This window comes from Mus musculus, chromosome 10 (genome assembly GCF_000001635.26).
Source record: "Mus musculus strain C57BL/6J chromosome 10, GRCm38.p6 C57BL/6J".
Lineage (NCBI taxonomy): Eukaryota > Metazoa > Chordata > Mammalia > Rodentia > Muridae > Mus > Mus musculus.
Window position 1 is genome coordinate 85,720,394 of NC_000076.6, and position 20,722 is coordinate 85,741,115.

General features: G+C 43.9%; 1 long non-coding RNA gene and 2 pseudogenes across 1 annotated transcript; all 3 read right to left on the reverse strand.

The window, feature by feature from the left end:
- On the reverse strand, nucleotides 6,219-8,059 carry Gm6714 (predicted gene 6714; annotated as a pseudogene).
- Nucleotides 10,160-11,585, reverse strand: Gm21026 (predicted gene, 21026; annotated as a pseudogene).
- On the reverse strand, nucleotides 19,310-19,946 carry Gm40732. Its single transcript, XR_871921.2, has 2 exons — nucleotides 19,910-19,946; nucleotides 19,310-19,731 (listed from the first exon to the last, which is right to left on the reverse strand). It is a non-coding gene; the product is annotated as a predicted gene, 40732 (long non-coding RNA).
- Nucleotides 19,947-20,722: the final 776 nt, after the last annotated feature.

Genomic DNA, 20,722 nt, shown 5'->3' on the forward strand with positions numbered 1-20,722 from the left:
TAAGTGGTAAACAAATAATCTGCGCATGTGCCGAGGGTGGTTCTCCACTCCATGTGCTCTGCCTTCCCCGTGACGTCAACTCGGCCGATGGGCTGCAGCCAATCAGGGAGTGACACGTCCTAGGCGAAGGATAATTCTCCTTAATAGGGACGGGGTTTCGTTTTCTCGCTCTCTTGCTTCTTACACTCTTGCTCCTGAAGATGTAAGCAATAAAGTTTTGCCGCAGAAGATTCTGGTTTGCTGTGTTCTTCCTGGCCGGGCGTGAGAACGCGTTAATAACAGATTTGCATTTCCCTGATGATTAAGGATGTTGAACATTTTTTCAGGTGCTTCTCTGCCATTCGGTATTCCTCAGGTGAGAATTCTTTGTTCAGTTCTGAGCCCCATTTTTTAATGGGGTTATTTGATTTTCTGAAGTCCACCTTCTTGAGTTCTTTATATATGTTGGATATTAGTCCCCTATCTGATTTAGGATAGGTAAAGATCCTTTCCCAATCAGTTGGTGGTCTTTTTGTCTTATTGACGGTGTCTTTTGCCTTGCAGAAACTTTGGAGTTTCATTAGGTCCCATTTGTCAATTCTCGATCTTACAGCACAAGCCATTGCTGTTCTGTTCAGGAATTTTTCCCCTGTGCCCATATCTTCAAGGCTTTTCCCCACTTTCTCCTCTATAAGTTTCAGTGTCTCTGGTTTTATGTGAAGTTCCTTGATCCACTTAGATTTGACCTTAGTACAAGGAGATAAGTATGGATCGATTCACATTCTTCTACATGATAACAACCAGTTGTGCCAGCACCAATTGTTGAAAATGCTGTCTTTCTTCCACTGGATGGTTTTAGCTCCCTTGTCGAAGATCAAGTGACCATAGGTGTGTGGGTTCATTTCTGGGTCCTCAATTCTATTCCATTGGTCTACTTGTCTGTCTCTATACCAGTACCATGCAGTTTTTATCACAATTGCTCTGTAGTAAAGCTTTAGGTCAGGCATGGTGATTCCACCAGAGGTTCTTTTGTTCTTGAGAAGAGTTTTTGCTATCCTAGGTTTTTGTTATTCCAGATGAATTTGCAAATTGCTCCTTCTAATTCGTTGAAGAATTGACTTGGAATTTTGATGGGGATTGCATTGAATCTGTAGATTGCTTTTGGCAAGATAGCCATTTTTACAATGTTGATCCTGCCAATCCATGAGCATGGGAGATCTTTCCATCTTCTGAGATCTTCTTTCTTTCTTTTCAGAGACTTGAAGTTTTTATCATACAGATCTTTCACTTCCTTAGTTAGAGTCACGCCGAGATATTTTATATTATTTGTGACTATTGAGAAGGGTGTTGTTTCCCTAATTTCTTTCTCAGCTTGTTTATTCTTTGTGTAGAGAAAGGCCATTGACTTGTTTGAGTTAATTTTATATCCAGCTACTTCACCAAAGGAGTTCTCTGGTGGAATTTTTAGGGTCACTTATATATACTATCATATCATCTGCAAAAAGTGATATTTTGACTTCCTCTTTTCCAATTTGTATCCCCTTGATCTCCTTTTGTTGTCGAATTGCTCTGGCTAATACTTCAAGTACTATGTTGAAAAGGTAGGGAGAAAGTGGGCAGCCTTGTCTAGTCCCTGATTTTAGTGGGATTGCTTCGGCTTTTGTTTTTCTAAGTTAGCTTGGATTATATTACCAGAGTTTAATATAAATTTTCATCCGGGCTGGTGAGATGGCTTAGTGGGTAAGAGCACCCGACTGCTCTTCTGAAGGTCCGGAGTTCAAATCCCAGCAACCACATGGTGGCTCACAACCATCTGTAATGAGATCTGACTCCCTCTTCTGGAGTGTCTGAAGACAGCTACAGTGTATTTACATATAATAAATAAATAAATAAATAAATAAATATTTTAAAAAATTCCATCCATGACATTTCAAAGAATGGCATGAATCCACCCTGGAGATTCTGTAGCCAATAAGATTTGTTGGCATTCCTGAAGTCATAGCTAGAGACTTTTTCACATCTCAGCCAGTTTGAGTACAGTTCCCATGTAGAGGGATCAGCAAAACAAGTTACCCGTTTTGTTGGTCTTCATGATTTTTTTTTCTTGTCAGTAGGACAGATCTTCAGGAGGTCTCTTCCAGTGGCCTCTGTGTTTTATTAATTTTGAAGGATTCCACAGTTTTTCTTTTCCCGTTTGAAAAAGATCATATTCTGTTCCCCTATGCAGCATATTTACTGCCTTCTGTTCTGAGGTTAGCACATGTTTATGTTTATCTAAATCAGCAATGCTTTCTAAGATCTAGGGCTTTTTAGCAGCTGTATTATCTGTCTCATTGGCATTTTAAAAATTCAAGTCAATAAAGCTTGATTTAAACTCTCTTTGGGAGATCTTAGATCCCCCATTTGTTCTATGAGCATTTCCTTTGAACTCCCATGAGAGCTCTCTATAACTGCCTGACCTGTAAGTTGGTAACATATAACATTTTTTATGCCCTAATGGGCAAAGTGCATTATAGTGGACACACATGTTAAAGAATCATCGGCTCCAGTCTGCAAAGGCATTTCCAAGATAGCCATCATCTCTAATAAATGTGCAGTTTCAGAACCATCCCTTTTAGAAGGCAAGTCTGATGCTTCTTAGAAGTCTGAATATGTATCCAGTGAGTGATGAATCAACATATGTACGTATTTTAAAATTTCAAACTCAACACAATGAGACACATATTCTCTTTTATGTTATTGCTTTGATCATTTAATAATAAATCGGAATCTGGATGTTTATTGAGAATATTCAGACTCTATGTGCTGTCATCTTCATCCTTCAAGCCTTTGTGCAATTTTCTCCTCTAGCAATTCTGGTTCTGCTCTCATTCTAGGTTCTGGATTGGATTCTTTCAAGACTCGGTATACTGATTTTAAGAATTCTCTCATCTCTGTTCTATGCCCTCTAACCTAGCATTCCATCCCATTTCTGTCTTATCTAAGTCAGCTTTATTTCGAACCTACTTGAAATCATTACCAAACCTATTAATTATTTCTTGCTTACACCAAAACAAAATTATATGGGGTCCAAATGCCATCAGTCATTGTTTTTCTCCATTTCCTAGTAAAAATATTTTTGTTTTACTCAGTCTCTCTCCTTCCTATGGAGTCTTGATTTTATTATTTACAAACAAATAATTCCTTTGTAATATCTTATACCCAGTTTCTTTTCTCTTTGATTATTTTTGCATTGAATACATTTTCCTTTGTGAAGGTTGGGGCTCCTCAGTGCTACCGCAGCTCAGTAATATGATCTGTCTGTCTGTCTGTCTGTCTGCGGGCTTCTCAGGTCAGCACATGTTTATGGAGTCAGGCTCCCATCTCCCTGTTTTGTTCAGCAGGCCGCCTTGCCTGTTTTGGGACTAGAGATTGTCTTTGCCCTGCATCCCCTGCCCACCCTAGGAACTTATATCAGGCTCTCAGATTGCTACTGCATTGTTTTTATCTAGGGGTCACTGCAGGCTCCTCTCACAGGCACATGCTGGTTCCTGACAGGCCTAGGTTCCTCAGTTCCTGTGCTGCACCAGGGAAGTGCATTAAAGCTGCAGCCTGAGAGAGACCTTTGATCACCTCTGCACCCTCTCCCTCTTTAGGTTCATAAGCCTCCAATTAGAGGAGCAGCACTTGGGAAATACAGAGGGTCCAGTGAAAGCCCTTATTTCCTCCTCAACAGGTTATTTATTTATTCATTCATTTATTTTAGAGCAGCATTTTGCATTGCCTCTCTGTGGTTCACTGATCTTTTTCTGAGAAATTGTCTTCCTACCAAGAGTTCTCACACTCAAAGGCTAGAGTCTAGCTTGACATTCAGTGTGCTATTGGAACAACTGCCTTTACCCAGCCTTGATGTTCCAAGAATAATGACTCTTAGACTTAATAACTTCAATGCCCAGCTCATAACCACTGGCTTATTCAGAGACTAGCTCACAGCTTCTATAGCCTGTTTATTCTAGTCAGTGTCTGCCACATTTTTGGTCACCTGTCCTCAGTTTCATGAGTCTGACTTCCTCAGATTTTAGGGTCAAGCTCGTGTTCTTGCCCCTTTCCCAGGATCCCCCCTCTCTCTTTGATGGTGGTTCTCCCTTCTGTTTCTTGCCTCAGCCAATAGGACATAAGCTTTATATTGGCAGGTGATGCTTGTACAGAGTGCATAGGAGACTCTCTATAAGTTAGTTTTGTCAAAGCTATATTCACGGGCTTCTGATTTTGTGGTCTGCAGTAAGAACAGCAGAAGATCCATGGCATGAGGAGCCCTTGGTCCTCTCTAACCTCAACCTGATGTTCTTTGTTCTGGTCCAGAGCCTTGCTTCCAGTGTGCCTTACAGCACCTCACTAGATGGGAAAGCCAGGAAAGAGGTGGAGTTGGCAAGAAGATACTCATCTTCTGAGAAGCACTGAGGGGTACTCAGACTCCCCTCCAGGCTCCTGTTTTGCCTCTTCTCCTCAGGGAATCTTGCAAAACCACTGAGTGAACTCCTTACAGATAGGAGAGTGGATTTTTAGTTCTCTCTTGTGATCCTGTGTGATGATTTGCCCTTGAGTCAGTTTTCATGGGAATTCACAATACCTCCTAGAGAACTGTTTCAGCCTCTGGTCTGCTTTGGGGGAGTTCTCCAGCTATTCCTGTCTTTTACTTGTTGAGACACTGCTCCATTTTTGGGACAGGATCTCATTTTGAACCAGAGGACAAGATCTTGCTTGTCTTTGAGACAAACATATACTAGCTCACAAGGACTGGTGGGGACTGAGGGAGCTAATAAAACAACCACTCTGTCCTGATCCACATCCCACCCTGGTCCTGCTCATATTGTGCTCAGAGACAGGGCCTGCTTCCCCTCAAGCAATGGACTAGGGTCTTTCATTGTTACTCCCTTGTACATCTATTCTGTATTCTCTTAGTGCAAATGTAGTCTCTCAGGCTTTCTGCCTCATTGTGCTAATTTAACCCTAGTGCGATAAGGTTGTTGCCTTCATTTGATCTTATCAAGGCCTAGAATTTTTTTTGCCTCTGAGACTTACCATGGAATAACTTCACCCCTTCCTGCTTCTTTTGACCTCTGTAAATCTCTCCCAGTAAACAGCTTCCTTGTCTTCTTTTCTTTCTCTGCAGTGCTCTCTCTTATGTAGCCTTTCCCCCCTTTCTACTCATGAGAGTGAGGCATATCCTCTCCTGTCAAATATTTGTCTGATTCATCACTCTTCCTACTACTCAATTAGACATAACTTTCAAACCTTGTGCTACTTTCTACAATATTAACATTACCTTTATCACTTGGGATTATATATGTTTATTAAGGGTGAATCATATCACTACTAGGGCCATGATTAACCAGGAAACATCAAAATCTCTGATTTTAGAGTATAACCAAATATCATGCAAGAATTCATGGACAGTGGGCCTACCACTCAGCTATTTTTTTCCCAGTTGGCATTCTGTGACTGTGACCAATGCCATGGCCAAAAGCATGTTAGGGCAGAAATGGTTGGTATAGTATGTATACCCCAGTCAAACCTTGCACTGAGGAATGTCACTGTAAAGAGTCAAGCAGAAGCAAGGGCAAGAATCACAGGAGAAATTTACTCACCTACTTTTTCTCCATGGCTTCCTCAGCTTGTCTTCTTATGACCTTCTTAAGAACCACTACTCTTGGGTGCTGCTACCCACCGTGCACTATAAGGACTTCATCAGGGATCAAGAAAATGGTCCGTGGACATGACCACAGTGCAAAATGTGGAGGTCATTTCTTAGATGAATTTTTATCTCCCCTTTTGTCTCTTGTGTCAAGTTGACAAAAGTCTTCCAATAGTCTTTCCTTCTCTCAGTGTGAGTCTAGTTCTTTCTCAATGAGCAGACTGAGAAGAGGCTGTGTTTTCTAAGAAGGTGGATGGCCAATGATAACCTCTACATTTTTTTTAAATGGAGATCTGAGATCTGTGCTTGATTTTTGTATGAAAAATCTAGGAGTATGCTGGAAAATGATGCAATGAATTCCTATCCCTTTCCTAAATGAAGACAGTTTATGGTGGTTAGTCTGCCAGTCAGAAGCCTCTATCTGCAAGGATACTGGGGTGGGGCGTGGGGATGGGGTGGGGGTGTGTGTGCTGAGAAATGATAAAAATGTAAGGAAGCACTAGGGGCTTTGACAGGAGGACTAGCCCTGGTGTCCACAGTGCAAACAGTTCCTTCTTGCCTGTTGCTGACCAAAGGCTTTTAAAAAAACTGCTTCTGGCCTTTGTTTGGGGATTTGTTACTTCTGTTGCCACCTCCTGGTCACTGTTAACTGAAGTTTTTACTTTCTCCTCGCTATCACTGCCCCTGTCCCTGCACATGACTGCTTCCACTCTGTTCTCTTCTGAAAGATCCACAGCTGGCATCCTGCTGCCTCCATATACTTCCGGGGCTCCCTCCTGCTCTGGCTGCTCAGTGGCCATGGTGAGCTGCCAGCATCTCAAATCATGCCACTCCTCCTGAATTTCTGTGACTGCTTCAGCACAGAGATCAAAACCAACTCCCAGTTTTCCTTTAAGGAGGGCCATCCTGTTCAGTTTGTCATCGATGCTCTCAGTCAGCTGCTCCTTAAGTTCTTGCCAAGCATATCTGATACTGGGCATCTCAATAGAGCTCCACAGATTCATGGTCACAAAGCATGCTTGCGAGTTGATCAGGGAGCGCTGGATGACTGATGTGGCCCTTGAGATGTGGACCAGAGCTGCTGCCAGGGCCTCTCTAGTTCCTTTCTCCTCAGTCTGCTTCTTACTTGACTATTGAAATGTTCAATGACAGTGGGAAACACAGAGTCCAAAGCCTGATGGCATCTTTGCTGGAGGCCTTTATTATTTCTGTTGCAGAAGGAACACCCATCAATTTCAACGTAATTCCTGCTTTCTGCTCCACTTGACCTAACTGGAATTCCTCTTTGTGTTGATAAGAGCAGGTGCATACTTCTATCCTTCAATCTCTGTTCACTTTGAATCATGAATGGAAGACCCCACATCCTTCAGTGGACAGCTCTGAACATCCAAGTCAACCTCAGGGTTGTCTAACCCAGGGGCAGCAACATTGATTGCCACCAAATCTCTAAAATTGCCATTTTGGAAATCTTTCCAGTGTGACTTCCCTTTGCTTCTGCGGAATGTTTCCAAGCCAGGACCAGACATTCTGCTTCATGCATGTGTTTTGCACCAGCTCCTGGGCAGCCTTCTTGGTTCCAGAGAAGATGGTTGTGTGCCCTGATGACCACTGTACACTAGGATCACGTCCCAATCCCTGCTGTGCTGTCTGTCCAGAGACACTTAATCGTCAGGTGATCCACAGTTATAGATGATTTCTGAGTCTTTTTACCAATCAGGTCCACCTGTTCGTATGTAGATCTCATGGAGTTTTTAGAACAATAAATACCCAAAATAGGGCAAGTTGCAGAGAAAAGTAATGTTTGGGGGTTGTCTTCAGTATCTTTCTTGTATGCCACACATAAAATTTCTTCCACCTGATCAGCAAAACCCGTATCCAACATCTGGTCCTCTTTATGCTGGAAAACATGTTTAAGTTTGGTAATATCTAGCTTGCCATTCTGCAAGTTTTCTTTATTATGACCTGGGGTCCCAACCAGGATATCGATCCTACTCTGCCTTCAATCAATTTGACCACTGTAGGGAGTTCCACCATAAAACCAAGCTAGTGATAGCATTTTGTTTGAGTCCCTGAAATCTTTTCTCACTTGGTTTGCTAATTCTCTTGTAGGTCCTGGACTAGTACCTGACAGGTTTGGCCTCTCTTCTTCTCTTGTAGCCCACATTGAAGTTTCTCAGTCAAAGGGATAGCAAAGGAGAAGGCCTTTCTGGGTCCTGACCATTTTTCAGTAATTAAGTCTTTCCCTCTGTCTACATGGTGGAAAATCTTGGCTTGTGTAGGAAAGACGAAGTTCACCCTGGGAGCTCTGAGAAGCTTGACATTCTCTTCAGATATGGGAAAATTAGAAAAATATCCTTCTTTCTGCTCCATGGGTATTTACTTTTCTGTCTCACTACAACTTTTTTTTTCGTTGGTCTCAACTATTTAATGCAAAAGTATAATAAAATGATAGGGGGTTTCAGGTCTTAATATATTCTTGGATTGTTGGCCTTCCAGAAAGCATTATTTCCAACTGTTGAATACTTAGCTGACTGTTCTGACCCAAAGACAGTTTGTTTAACTTTGAAAAGACTTGCTTCCATTGGCTTTTAGCAGCTAATGTATCAAGAGAATTAAGTAGAAATATGTCAACATCTGAGCTAACAGAGAGTAACATGCCAGAAACAGCTGGGGCAGACATGAAAGCAAAAAATCCTAATATTATTTTTCCCTTGTAACAATATTAAGACTTGAACATGATTATACATTCATTATTGTATTTTAAAGCAATCACACCCAAATAAATTTATATCATTGAAAGTTGTACACATATCTTATGCCTGCTTAAGCACAGCTTTTTGTTCACCAGCCCCTGGCACATGTTGACAGAATCCTCTCTTCTCAAGCTAATGTAGGTCTGTCTGTCTTTTTGTAGAAGATAACCTGAAACTTCAAACCTCACCAAGCTGGGACTCTTGTACTGGAGACACCAGGACAAAATCAGTGGTTCTCAAAGTTGGGCTTGCCTGCCAGTCACGGGAATGGTTTGAAAATCACCCTGTTAGTCCCTGTTAATGAAGCCCCCAGATCTCTGCCTTGAGAGATTACCTGGGGTATGGCTGTACTTCTGACAGTGCCTGGGGAACCCTACTTTGAGAACCACTGGCTCACCTAGCACTGAGCACCAACAATTCCATTGCTGTTTAGTCACACCAGCTACTGTCCACTATTCAACTGCTGGGGCTGTGTGGAGCTGGTCCTTTGACTGTGTTGTTCAGCATCTTCTGGTGTCAAGAGAAATCTGGGCTGCTCACAGGGCATTCCCCTGCTAGCCCACAATGCACTTTACAACTAAAGCCATATACAGTATAATTGAAATGATTTACTTAATGCTGAAAAACTTACTGTAGCGGACAGAGGATGTAAAATTCAAAGGTATGTCTTTGTGTCGTCCTTGGCAATGAACTGTTTTCTTCAAAATGATTTCACTGTTACTCCTCAGACCAAACATTCTATGAGGTAAACATGCTCTTGTACCTCAAGGACAGGTGGCAGGAGCTGTGGTCACTCCAGGACTCTAAAGCAGGGTTTGGCATGAGAGCCCTGAGCAGCTGGAAAACAAAGGCCTTCCTCAAGTTTAGAAGGAAGGGATCCTATGAATTCTTGAAGGAGGCCCCAGAAACAAGCTTTTCAGTAGTGCTGGGAAGGAGCCGTTTCTGAGTTGTTGCAAGATCACAAACAAAACAGCAGACAGGCTCCAAGGCACAGACAGGATGGCTTCTAGTCCCCCTGCCATACCCTAAGTAGCTTGCTGAGCCAGGCTAGCTAGTGTTTCTTATATTTAGTGAAAGGGGATCTGCAATCCTGGTGGAAGTCCTCAGCACCTACTGCCCCATCCCAGCACTGCACACTCTACCTTGAACTCAAAAGCATCTTCCAAGTCAGGTGTACTATAAGTGTTCCCTGCATCGAAAGGCAGGCCCCATCTGACCATGTGGCCCTCCCATTAACTGCTTTCCCAATCACAAGGGACAAGAATGAGCCAGGAGAGCCTGTCCACACAGCCCAGGCTGGGGCCAGGGTAGATGAAGCAAGCATTATTGAGGGCTTGAAATGGCTGTTGTCAGCTAAGTGGAAGCTCATGTGGTCACTGTGTGCAAATGAGGGGCTCATCTTAAGTGGCTCAGTTGGGAGCAGGCCTGATGGTGGTCTCTGGTCTCCACAGCAAAGGGTTCTGTGCACACCCTCTGCCTCCTGGTAAAGTGTGGCGTGTCTGAGATATGCTTGTGGTGTCAGCTGGGGGGAGGAGACAGCAGTGGCCTCAGCAAAAGGGTGTCATCAGTAGCCCTCCTGAGTAAAGCTTGTGTCACCAGGGATAAGTTGGTGGAAGGAACACAGGGCTCCTGGCTCCCACAGCATAACAGCTTCTAAACCCACACAGAGAAAGGCTCATGAAATTTAGGGGACTTATCCAAGGTGGGGGCAGTCTTGAGAGGATCACAAAGGCAAGCTGTCTTCTGAAAGGATTACTTTAGACTATGATATAAAGACACATGCCCATCTCCCCCATGAGTCCAATTTAAGACTGCTACTATTGCTTCTTCCAGAGGGTCTTGAAAAAAATCTAAGCCTTGAAAAAAAGAATTCAATTTGTTTAAAAGAGCAACATGGTGGGGGAGATCCACAATCACTTGACTCACAAGCTACTTTAGCATCATCTGGCCGCAGGAAGCATCCCTGGATATCCACCCACTTTCTGTGAGGAAATTTAAAATCCTTTTTTTAGGACCATATCCAGATAACTGAAAAGGCAACTTTTAGAGAGGATCTCCCGTTGCTTCTGGAGGTGATCTTTAATTACCATAGTCTTCACAGTCAAATAGCATGCAGGACTCAAATTCAAGGAACTACAGAGAACCGTTTTGCAATCTGACAGCAGCTCCAACCCAGGAAGGTTCTCAATGGCTGCAAACTCGCTGTCTTTGCCACCCTCCTTCCCCGTTCTGAAGCTGGCCAGGTTTTTGTTCTCCTTCCTCCTCTTCTGTTTGTCTCTCTCAGCCTCATATTCGGTCGACTCCTCCATCTTCTTAATACAATTGCATGGATACCACTGTAGCTCTCAGATCATGGCATGAAGCATCTTCTCTTTGTGCAGGTTTTCCAATTAATCATAAAATTCTTTGCAGAGCATGAACTGGTAGAGTGGCCTTAGTTTCAGCCGCAGCTCTTTCTCTTCCTTGGTGATCTTTCTCTTCAATGTCTTTCTTCTTTTCTTTCTTGTCCTTGCCAGGGAAGGCTGGTACCACAAGGCTAGTACCACATTATATTCTTGGGCAATAACTTCCGGCGCTGACTCATTCAGCTTCCACACATGCATGTCTACATGGGCACTCTTGAGCTTTGTCTCCTTCCCTCCCTCCCTCCCTCCCTCCCTCCCTCCCTCCCTCCCTCCCTCCCTCAATCCCTCCCTCCCGCCCTCCCCTTCCCTCCTCTCCTCCTCCTCCTCCTCCTCCTCTTCCTCCTCCTCCCCCTCCTCCTCCGAGTTCACACTGCAGAGCATCTCAGCATCCTGGTCATTCTCGATCTCATAGTCATCTCACAGGGCCACATAGCCCAGCTGCTGCTGCTCAGCCACAGAGATTTCCAATGCAGGCAAAGGTGTGGTAAGACTAGGCTAGAGAGGACCCCACTGGGGGCTAGTGTGATCTGTCACCCGGTTGGGGATGGTGCCAGGGATGCAGACTTTGCCTAAGTTCCCATGGGTATACATGCTAACGAAGTGCTCCATCACTTCCTGGGCAGTCCATGAAGCACCAACATGCGCAGCCATGCCCAGTTACTGAAGCTGAACTGCTCCATGGTGTCCAGCTGCCCTTGGCCTCAGGACCCCGGAGTGTGAATCATCCAGCGTCCACCAGATGGCAGCCCTGCTAGCGGTGGTGGTAGCTGATCTGAGCACTGGGCTAGAAGCACTCAGAGCACAGCTTGATGTCCTGGCACTCTGTGCAGCGGAAGTGCAGCAGGTTCACCTTGGCCAAGCAGTACATGCAGTACTTCTTACCCAGCTCTGACATCTACCCCTGCTTGCCCTCAGCAGCCTTACTAAGGTCCTCGAACTAGCGCCATCTGCAGGGCTCGCTGTGCTCTCTGCGCCTGCGCCTTTGCAGGCCACCACCAAGGCAGGCCCTGTGCAGGTGCCTCTGGAATGAGCCCTGCAGGCTGTGTCCTACCTCTGCAGGCATGTGCTCTCTGGTCCAGCTAGGCCACTGCAGCTGTCTTCCTGCCCCATTGCGCCTGTGCCCCGTTATCACTACTACTTTCTTTCTTCTTATTTTATTTTATTTTATTTTATTATTGGATATCTTAGTTCTTTACATTTCAAATGTTATGCCCTTTCCCAGTTTCCCCTCTGCACTCCCCCCCCCATGCCATCCATCCTTACTCTGCTTCTACGGGGGTGCTCCCCCACCCACCTACCCACTCCCACCTCACTGGCCTAGCATTCCTCTACACTGAGGCATCGAGCCTTCACAGGAACAAGGGCTTCTTTACCAAGAGCTTCACTGGAGTTGGAGTTCAGGTTGTAATTGGACAGTCCATTCTTTAGCTTAGGGCTTTTCTCTCTGTCTCCATTTGCTTCCTTCATTTTCTTCATCTTCTTGGGCTTAGGGACCTCTGCCTCTTCTTCAGAAGGCTGTTCATTTTTTATCTCTATGGTTTTTAGCAGTGGCTGCTTCCTTCTCAAGGGGCTCCTTTTTCTTCTTGGAGGATTTGCTTTTAGAAGCAGTGTCATCTTGAGGCGCCTCCTCCTGCTTCTTGGCCTTCTTGGATTTCAGGTCTCCACGCCATTTTCAGAAGGCTCCTTCTTTTTAACTGTTTTCTCTTTGGAGGAAGCAGCCTCTTCCATTCCTCCTGGTGCTTCTTTGGTCTTTGATTTTGGCTTCTCTTTTCTAGTTTTCTTCTCGCTAGGTTTAGGCGGCATCTCCATGCTTCCTCTGCCCAGTCTGGTCCCCACTTAGATGCAGGCCTACTGGTTTCCTCAAATGCTTGCAAAGGAGAGCGAGCGACAGAGCAGCCTTCTACTTGTGATCTAGCCTGCATCTTCAACAGCTTCCTCCCCTGGCATGCAATGACTCTTACTTCCCCTGAACTGTCACAGTGAGAGTTTGTATTGCTGTGAAGAGACACCATGACCCAGGCAATATTTTGCTGCCTTGTCATGTACAGTATTTTATTGTGGCTGGCTCAATGGTTGTGAGTTTCAATCCAAATTGTTATGGTGGGAAGCATGGCAGCCTCTAGACAGGCATGGCACTGAGGTGCTGAGTGTTGTACATCATGTTCCAAAGGCAAACAGAAAACTGCCTTCCAGGAAGGAAGGAGGAGAGTCTTCAAGCACACACAACAGTCATACATGTACTCCAATAGTGCCACTCCACCAACCATGTGCAAACCACCTCGTGCAGGTTCCCAGCTCTGTGTCCTCCCAACTCCATTTTTTAGCCAACATTTGTCTTGGTGTGAAATGAGCTTTCTGAACATAAGTGCTTCACTTTATGGGCACCTTGGCTTCCCAGAAAATAACCTTATTTGAGTACTGTGACAGCTGCTTAGATGGAAAGAAACAGGCATGTATGTGTGTGTGTTTTAGAGAGATTTTGTCAAAATTATTTAATTGCTCACACTCAGTGTTTTCTGGAACCTTTCCTCAGGCTGCATTTCCAGCTGTATCAAACTGAGAAAGCAACTAGATTCCCAAACTTCAGCTGTCTGGGATTCCTGATCATGGTAACAATGAAATCCATTGCTCTTTCTGCTAAAGCCGTGCTCTTCCCACCACTATATCATCATCATCACCTCTGAGCCAGGACAAACCATCCTTTAGGTTGCTTTTCTTCAATATTTTCTCACGACGGGAGAAAAGTAAGTCATAAAATCCACTCTCAACACTAGAGTCTTCCACTATCCATATGTCTTTGCCCCTTTCCAAGTCACTAATGTATTACCAGTGCCCCCCAAACTTTGCAGAGAAACCGAGGCTTTAAGACAACAGACTTTTCCACTGACTTTTCTCCCCTCTCCTATCTCCATCAATTGAATCTAAGTTAAATCATCTCAGGGTCCAGTCTTTAGCCTCAGTTGAGGTTGTGACCTGTGAATGTGCATCTCTACATGGATTACCCCACCTACCCCATGCTACTGAGTTAACGGTGTGTTATTATGGTCTCTGCACCAGTACTTGAATGACTTACAGTTTCTAATCCCCTAAATATGGATAAAAGCTTGCCTACTAGAGACAAGGATTACACACAGCTAGTTAATGGATTCCTGATTCTGCAATCAGATATCTACTAGTCAGACATTAAGTGTGGATCATGATGATAACAGAGACAAAGACAGAACTCTAGGCAGACAGCAAATCTGAAAACACTGACCCTGTCATCAACAGGGTATTAATTGCTGCCATGAATCCAGTGCTGAGAATCAGTGAACCCTTCTACAGTCATGGGCTCCTCAAATGCTATTAGTCCCCTATTAATCTCATGAGTGCCCTGTCAGTCACAGCTCCTTGAGACAATGCAGAGGTCAGTAGATTGCAAGGGTGAACCAGTTCTCCAGCTGTGTCAATGTAGGTAATGACACTGAGCCTCTGAAAGCGTCTCGGAGAAGCATTGGGAAAAGGACTAGTAGACAGAGGTTGGATTGTCTTACAGACTAAAGAGGAAGGTGACGTGTGTGTGTGTGTGTGTGTGTGTGTGTGTGTGTGTGTGTGTGCATACATGTATGTATGCATGAAAGAAAGTATGTATGTATATGTGTATATGTGATTTTTTGTGTGGGGCATCTCCATGACATCCAGGCATCTTGACATGGGTGAATGTGGCAGAGTCACAAGAAGGCTGAGAGGATCCTAGGGCCCCTTAACTTCCTGCTATAAAGGCAACTAGCGACTGATTACTACAATCTCATTTCCTGGACAAGGTCTCAGAAGCAGTTTCCCCTACCTAACCTGTGCTTATAGAGTGCACTTACTGGAGGATAGCAAGCAGGATGGAGCTTTCACCCTGGACATGGTGATATCCTACCTGCCATAGTTTGAGGTATACAAAAACAGTCTATGAGGGTCAGCTTCCACTTCACGGTGAAAGCAAAAACAAAGGCATAAGACATCAATGGGTATGTGGGTTTTCTGGGTTTTTTGTTTTTGTTTTTGTTGTTGTTGTTGAAGTCTAGCAATAGTCCAGGGTGATCTGATAGGATGCACAGGACTATTTCAGTCTCCTTGTTGAAACTTTTTAAATGACTGATTATATGGAAAATTTCGGGGAAAGTACCATGAGGTGGTGGAAAGGAGGTATATTTTGTTTTACTATGAAATATTTTGCAGATATCTGTTAAATCCGCTTGGTTCATAATCTCTATTAATTTTGGTGTATCTGTGTTTATGCCTGTGTCAATGTTCTGTCCATTAGTGAGAGTCGGGTGTTGAAGTCTCTGTCTATTATTGTGTAGGGTTCATTGTGGTTTCTTTTTTTTCATGGTTTAGTCAAGTTTCTTTTATGAATGTGAGTGTCCTAGCATTTGGGACATAGATAAATGTTAGCGAATGTCCAGTTTTGGAAGTCTTCCTCAAGTCTCTTCTCTAAAGATCTACTTAGTATTTAGTCCAAGTCTAAAAAGTTCTTCTTGGGAAGAATTTTCTGACACAATTCTCCCCAAAGTCAAGTCCAGTTCATCAACAGCTTCCTTTGAATCAGAGTGGGACCATCTAGAGAAAGGCTGTTGGTTAAAGTGTTATGGTTCTTGGAAATGATCTTATATTGGTTCCCAGAACTCACATCCCTGCATTAACATTCACTTGTAATTCCAGCTCCAGGTTGATCTTGTGCCCTCTTCTGGTTGTCATAGGTGCCTGCACTTACATGCACAGTTTCAAAAAAGAGAAACAGACACAAAGAAAGACACAGAAATAGAAAGAGAGTGAGTGAGCAAGCGAGCAAGAGAACTAAACACAATGTTTTGAAAAAAGGGGATAGTATTTAGTGTAAAGTTGCAAAAATAAACACTTTGTATATTTTTAAAAATATGATAGCAGAACTTTAATACATTTATTCAGAGATACCATAGTGAATATTGATTGTATTTAATATAGTTTTGAATCATTAAAAACACACACATGTGTTATAATCTGAATTTTTAAACATTTATTTCACTTAGAGCCAGAGATTCCAAACCTTTACACAGTTTCTAATTTTATATTTTTTTATTAGATAATTTCTTTATTTACATTTTAAATGTTATCGCCTTTCCTGGTTTCCTCTCCAAAAGCCTCCAATCTCCTCTCTCCTCCCCCTGCTCACCAACCCACCCACTCCAGCTTCCTGGCCCTGGCATTCCCCTACACTGTGGCATGGAGCCTTCACAGGACCAAGGGCCTCTCCTCCCATTAAGGACCAACAAGGCCATCCTGTGATACATATGTGATTTTTTTGTTGTTTTTGTTGTTATTGAAATCTATCCATAGTACTTGGTAATCTGATAGGATGCACGGGACTTTTTCAACTTCTGTATATATAAAGGGAGTAAATATTTAATGTAAAGTTCCACAAATAAATATTTTACATAGAGTAAATTTTATGTCAATCTGTGTGGCATGGTGAGAACCCAGGCATTACCATGAGAGTCTATGGAGAAAACTAGGGGCTCCAATTTTCATCAACTGAACAAACTTTTCTCATTGCTGGAGGAATATATTTAATCAAAGTAGAGGAAGATAACTCAGAAGTTAATCTGGCATTTGAGTTTATAATTAATAATATAATATGGGTGTGCTGTCATACACTGCAGTGGTTAAGTGCACTGGTTGCTGTTGCAATGGAAGCAGTTCCGAATCTCAGGACATATACTGTGGCTAAAAACATTTTGAAACTCCATTTCTAATGCATCAACACAATCTTCTAGCTTCTTCACATACCAAGCACTGCAGGGGTATACAGTCATCCAAACAAACAAAACACTCACAAATGCCAAAGGAAAATTAAAAAGTAAAGAAAGAAATCACATTCCTGCCTTACAGGGCAGCTGTAAAGACACACTGACGAGTGGAAGTGAGACAGGTAAGGAGGGGGACATGTTAGCCCTATGGTCTTTTCCTGAGGTCTCCTGACCTTCTGTGCTCTCCTTCTTGTCCCCATTCCCTCTCACCTGCAGAAAATGTAAGGACGTACATCTAGTACCTTAAGAGCCTGCTGAGGACCCTGGCCTCCTCGTCTAAGCTGCATGTCTTCGGCATTTTTCACACTCCAGAAACATCAGGAGAGGAACCTGAAGTAACAGGCAGGAGGCTGGGTTTTCTCTGGTGATGCAATTTCTTCAGCATAACTTAAGACAACTTTGAAGTTCAAAACATGAAAATGAAGCAACAACCACGTGGAATGGCAAGGCCCAGGCTGCCTTCAAGGTCCTGGATGCTCCTGAGACACTGTGGAATGCTAAGTGTGAGTCTGCTCTACAAGACTTCAGGGTTAAATACACGAAGAGGCCATTGAAGTAGCATTAGAATTACAGTGATTGACAATGTTTAAAAAGCAGCTGCAATCAAGCACCTCCTGTAGCTTGCCATATGCTCCTTCAGTGAGTAGACTAGAACCGTGGCTCTATCCCAGATACTCAGTATTTCTCGCTGTTGTTAATCATTTATGCCTCTATGGAAAACATGGTTTTCAATTCTGTGTATGTATAGTGATTCAATGTATTGATATAGAATCTAGGACTGTAACTGGCTTGATTTACTTACTGTGATCTTTCACAGTTGCATCCATTTTCCACACAATGACTTGCTCCTACTCCCATCCTGTACTGTATTTCACTTGTCCACACCTCTGTAGATGGGTGTCTGGTTTTAATTATTGGATGTCATACTTAGTGGTAGTGAACAATGGCATGGCATACCCACCTCAGTGGAATGTTGGGGTCCTTTGTCTGAATGCCCTGGAGGAGTAGAGCTGGGTCATAGGGAACATCTGGATTCAATGTGTTTGGAGACAGCTGCGTCCTGACTTGCACAGTCACTAGAGCAGCTTACATTCCCATTCATGGTGTCTAAGACCTGCTGTCTACCTTCTTGCCAGCATTCATTGATCTGTGCTCTTTTTAAAGACAATATTTTGATTAATTCTTTAAAAAGTTTATATGCTATGTTTCAAACATATTCGTCACCCCTTCTACCAACTTCTACCAACATCTACCACAAATGCCCTCTTTTTCTTCCCCAACCAACCTCCTGCAGTGTGACAAAACCTGAGGGTGCTCTAGAATGACAGGCCCAGCATAACAAACATCTGACTGCCCGTGCCCTTATGCCCATTTCTCCTTCCTTGTCAAAAACCTTATAGTACATTCTTAAAGCTAGAGGCAGTTATGCCCTGACTCTGCAGGAAACCCAGGACAGGTCAAGAACGGTAGAGTCTGCTGCAATTCTGCATAAAAGTCCTTTATTACGAGTCTCTACCTGGACCAGAAAGCTTCCCACAACATAGGTCAGGAGTGTGACTTTGAGCTTGGGTGTCTTGGCACTTATATACAGCATAGTTAGAAATTCTGTGAATGCTTAGTGTGAAGGGGAGGCAAGGCAGGTGAGGTAAGTCATAATTCCCACTTAATACCATTTGTAGGGCAGAATCTTGAGGCTGAGAGAGGGGTTCTTCCAACCTAAAGATTATCTTTGTGGTGCTATCAGGAACTAGTTTTATGGGCAGCAATGACTTTGTCTTCTGATCACCACTTTTCTGTAATTTAAGCATGGGACCCCTAATCTCCTTTTTCCAAAGACAGGCACCAACTGCACCTGGTCATCTGGGAATTTTCTAGTCTTGGCACCACTGAAGCTGGGGAGTTTTGTCATTTGTCTCACTCAAGCTCAAACTCGTGGCTTTTTGAGTCCTCTCAGAGCAGCCAGGAGGGGAAAAAGAATCCCCACATTTGCTGGATAGGGGGCAGGAAACAGGGGTTGGGGGTTCTGAGGGAACTTTTGAGGAAGAACGCAGAGATAAGCCACAGAAGCAAGCCACCTGTGCGCCACAGTGCAGTTGCTGTAGGAGAGAGCTTAGGGTGGGGGGAAGGGGAGAGTGCAGAAGCGAGCCACCCATGCTTCTGAGGGAAAATGCCACCTGCATGCCCCACCTTTCTTGCTGTGGGAGAGAGCCTAGGGGGGGGGTTCTGGGGGAGAGTGCAGAAGCAAGCCACCTGTGCACTTCAGTTCCAAAGTCCATTCCCTTATTTGGCTAGGTCTTCTTTCTCAGGCTACTACCAAGGTCCAGTTTTCAATGTGTTGAATGTCAGGAATCAAAAAGCCCCTTTAGACTCACCTATTTGCCATGCTCAATAACAACAAGCCAGCTGTATCCTAGCCCATCCTAACACCAGTTGCTGTTGAAAATCAGAGCTACTGGGTCATTTGCTGCTGTTCCTGAGTCAGAAATCAGCCACTTTAAAGCATCTGTGAAAAAATGGGTGTTTGGGTCTGGATTTGTGGTCTCAGCTTAATTCTGGGCTGTGTAGTGAGCATTCTCTATCCCTCACTTGTGTGAGTCCCTTCAAAACCTTTCCTGGGCATATGCAACACATAAATCTACCCACTACAGATAGCAAAATAGTATGGATACCACACAGTCCAGCTTGGTGATGCAATGAATTGTATTCCCTGTACAAACAGGAATGTGAGCTGGGAGTTGACTCACAGGAAAAGAAATGACTCACAGAGAGATGCATCATCCCAGCCCATCCCAGCATGGCTTACAAGCTCACTGAAGCAGGGAAGTTGGAGCACACTGCACAGCCTGACAGCAGCTCAACTGGTGGAAGAGTGTCTCTTTTAAGTCTCAGTTCATCTAAATTTCTTCCAGGAAGAATTATGTTTCCTGCTCCAAACAGGGACCTAGCTGACCTGGTTTCCATTGTCTTTGTAGCTTGTCTTGTCTGAGACAGACACTGAGCAGATTGGCTTGATTACATTTTGGAAAAGAGAAACCTAGAGAATCTGGTCAGTTTCCGGGACTTCCTTGAGCTATTTGGCATCGTTTAGCTTCATTTTCAATTCCCTAGAGAATAGAAAGTTTCAATCAGGCAAAGGATACACAACACAGATACCGGACACCACTCAACTAACTCTGACAAGTTGTCTACTCCTTTTCAAGTCCCTCCTACCCTCCTCTTCTTCATTCTCTTCCTCTCTTTCCCCTTCCTGATTTGCTCCTCCTCCTCGCCCTCCCCTTATACCTTCCTCTCCTCGTGTTTCGACTGCCTCCTCTTCCTCCTCCTCCACGTCCTCCTCGTCCTCCTAGTCGTCATCATCATCATCATCATCATCACGTTCCTTCGTATTTCTCCATCAGGTCAATTTTTCGTTACCCAACTGATCTGATTTGTGAAGTCAGCCTTGGGGGATCTTTGACTTCTCAGGGTTTGGCAGACTTTGCCTCTCCCAGCATCTGTCAAGTGCTACCATATCTCACCTTGTGGTTGGATTTTGGTCCATGTCCCCACTTTCCTGTACATGAGATGCTTCCTGGTATGAGCTTGCTCAGCTCTCATGCATGCTGTAGCAATCATTGTGGGTTTCTATTTCCAACAACTCTGTTGTGTCCTTGATGATAACTACCACTTTGGCTTTTACAAGCTTTCTAACTTGCATCCTAATGATCCCTGCTCTTTTGATTTGGAGTTCTGCTGTTTGTTTTGCTTAACTTTATACTACTTAGAGGTGCGTGTGTGTGTGTGTGTGTGTGTGTGTGTGTGTGTGTACACTGGCTGTTTTTTGTATCAACTTGACACATGCTGGAGTTATCACAGAGAAAGGAGCTTCAGTTGGGGAAATGCCTCCATGAGATCCAGCTGTGGGGCATTTTCTCAATTAGTGATCAAGGAAGGAGGGCCCCTTGTGGGTGGTACCATCCCTGGGCTGGGAGTCTTAGGTTCTATAAGAAAGCAAGCTGAGCAATCCAGGGGAAGCAAAACAGTAAAGAACATCCCTCCATGGCCTCTGCATCAGCTCCTGCTTCCTGACCTGCTTGAGTTCCAGTCCTGACTTCC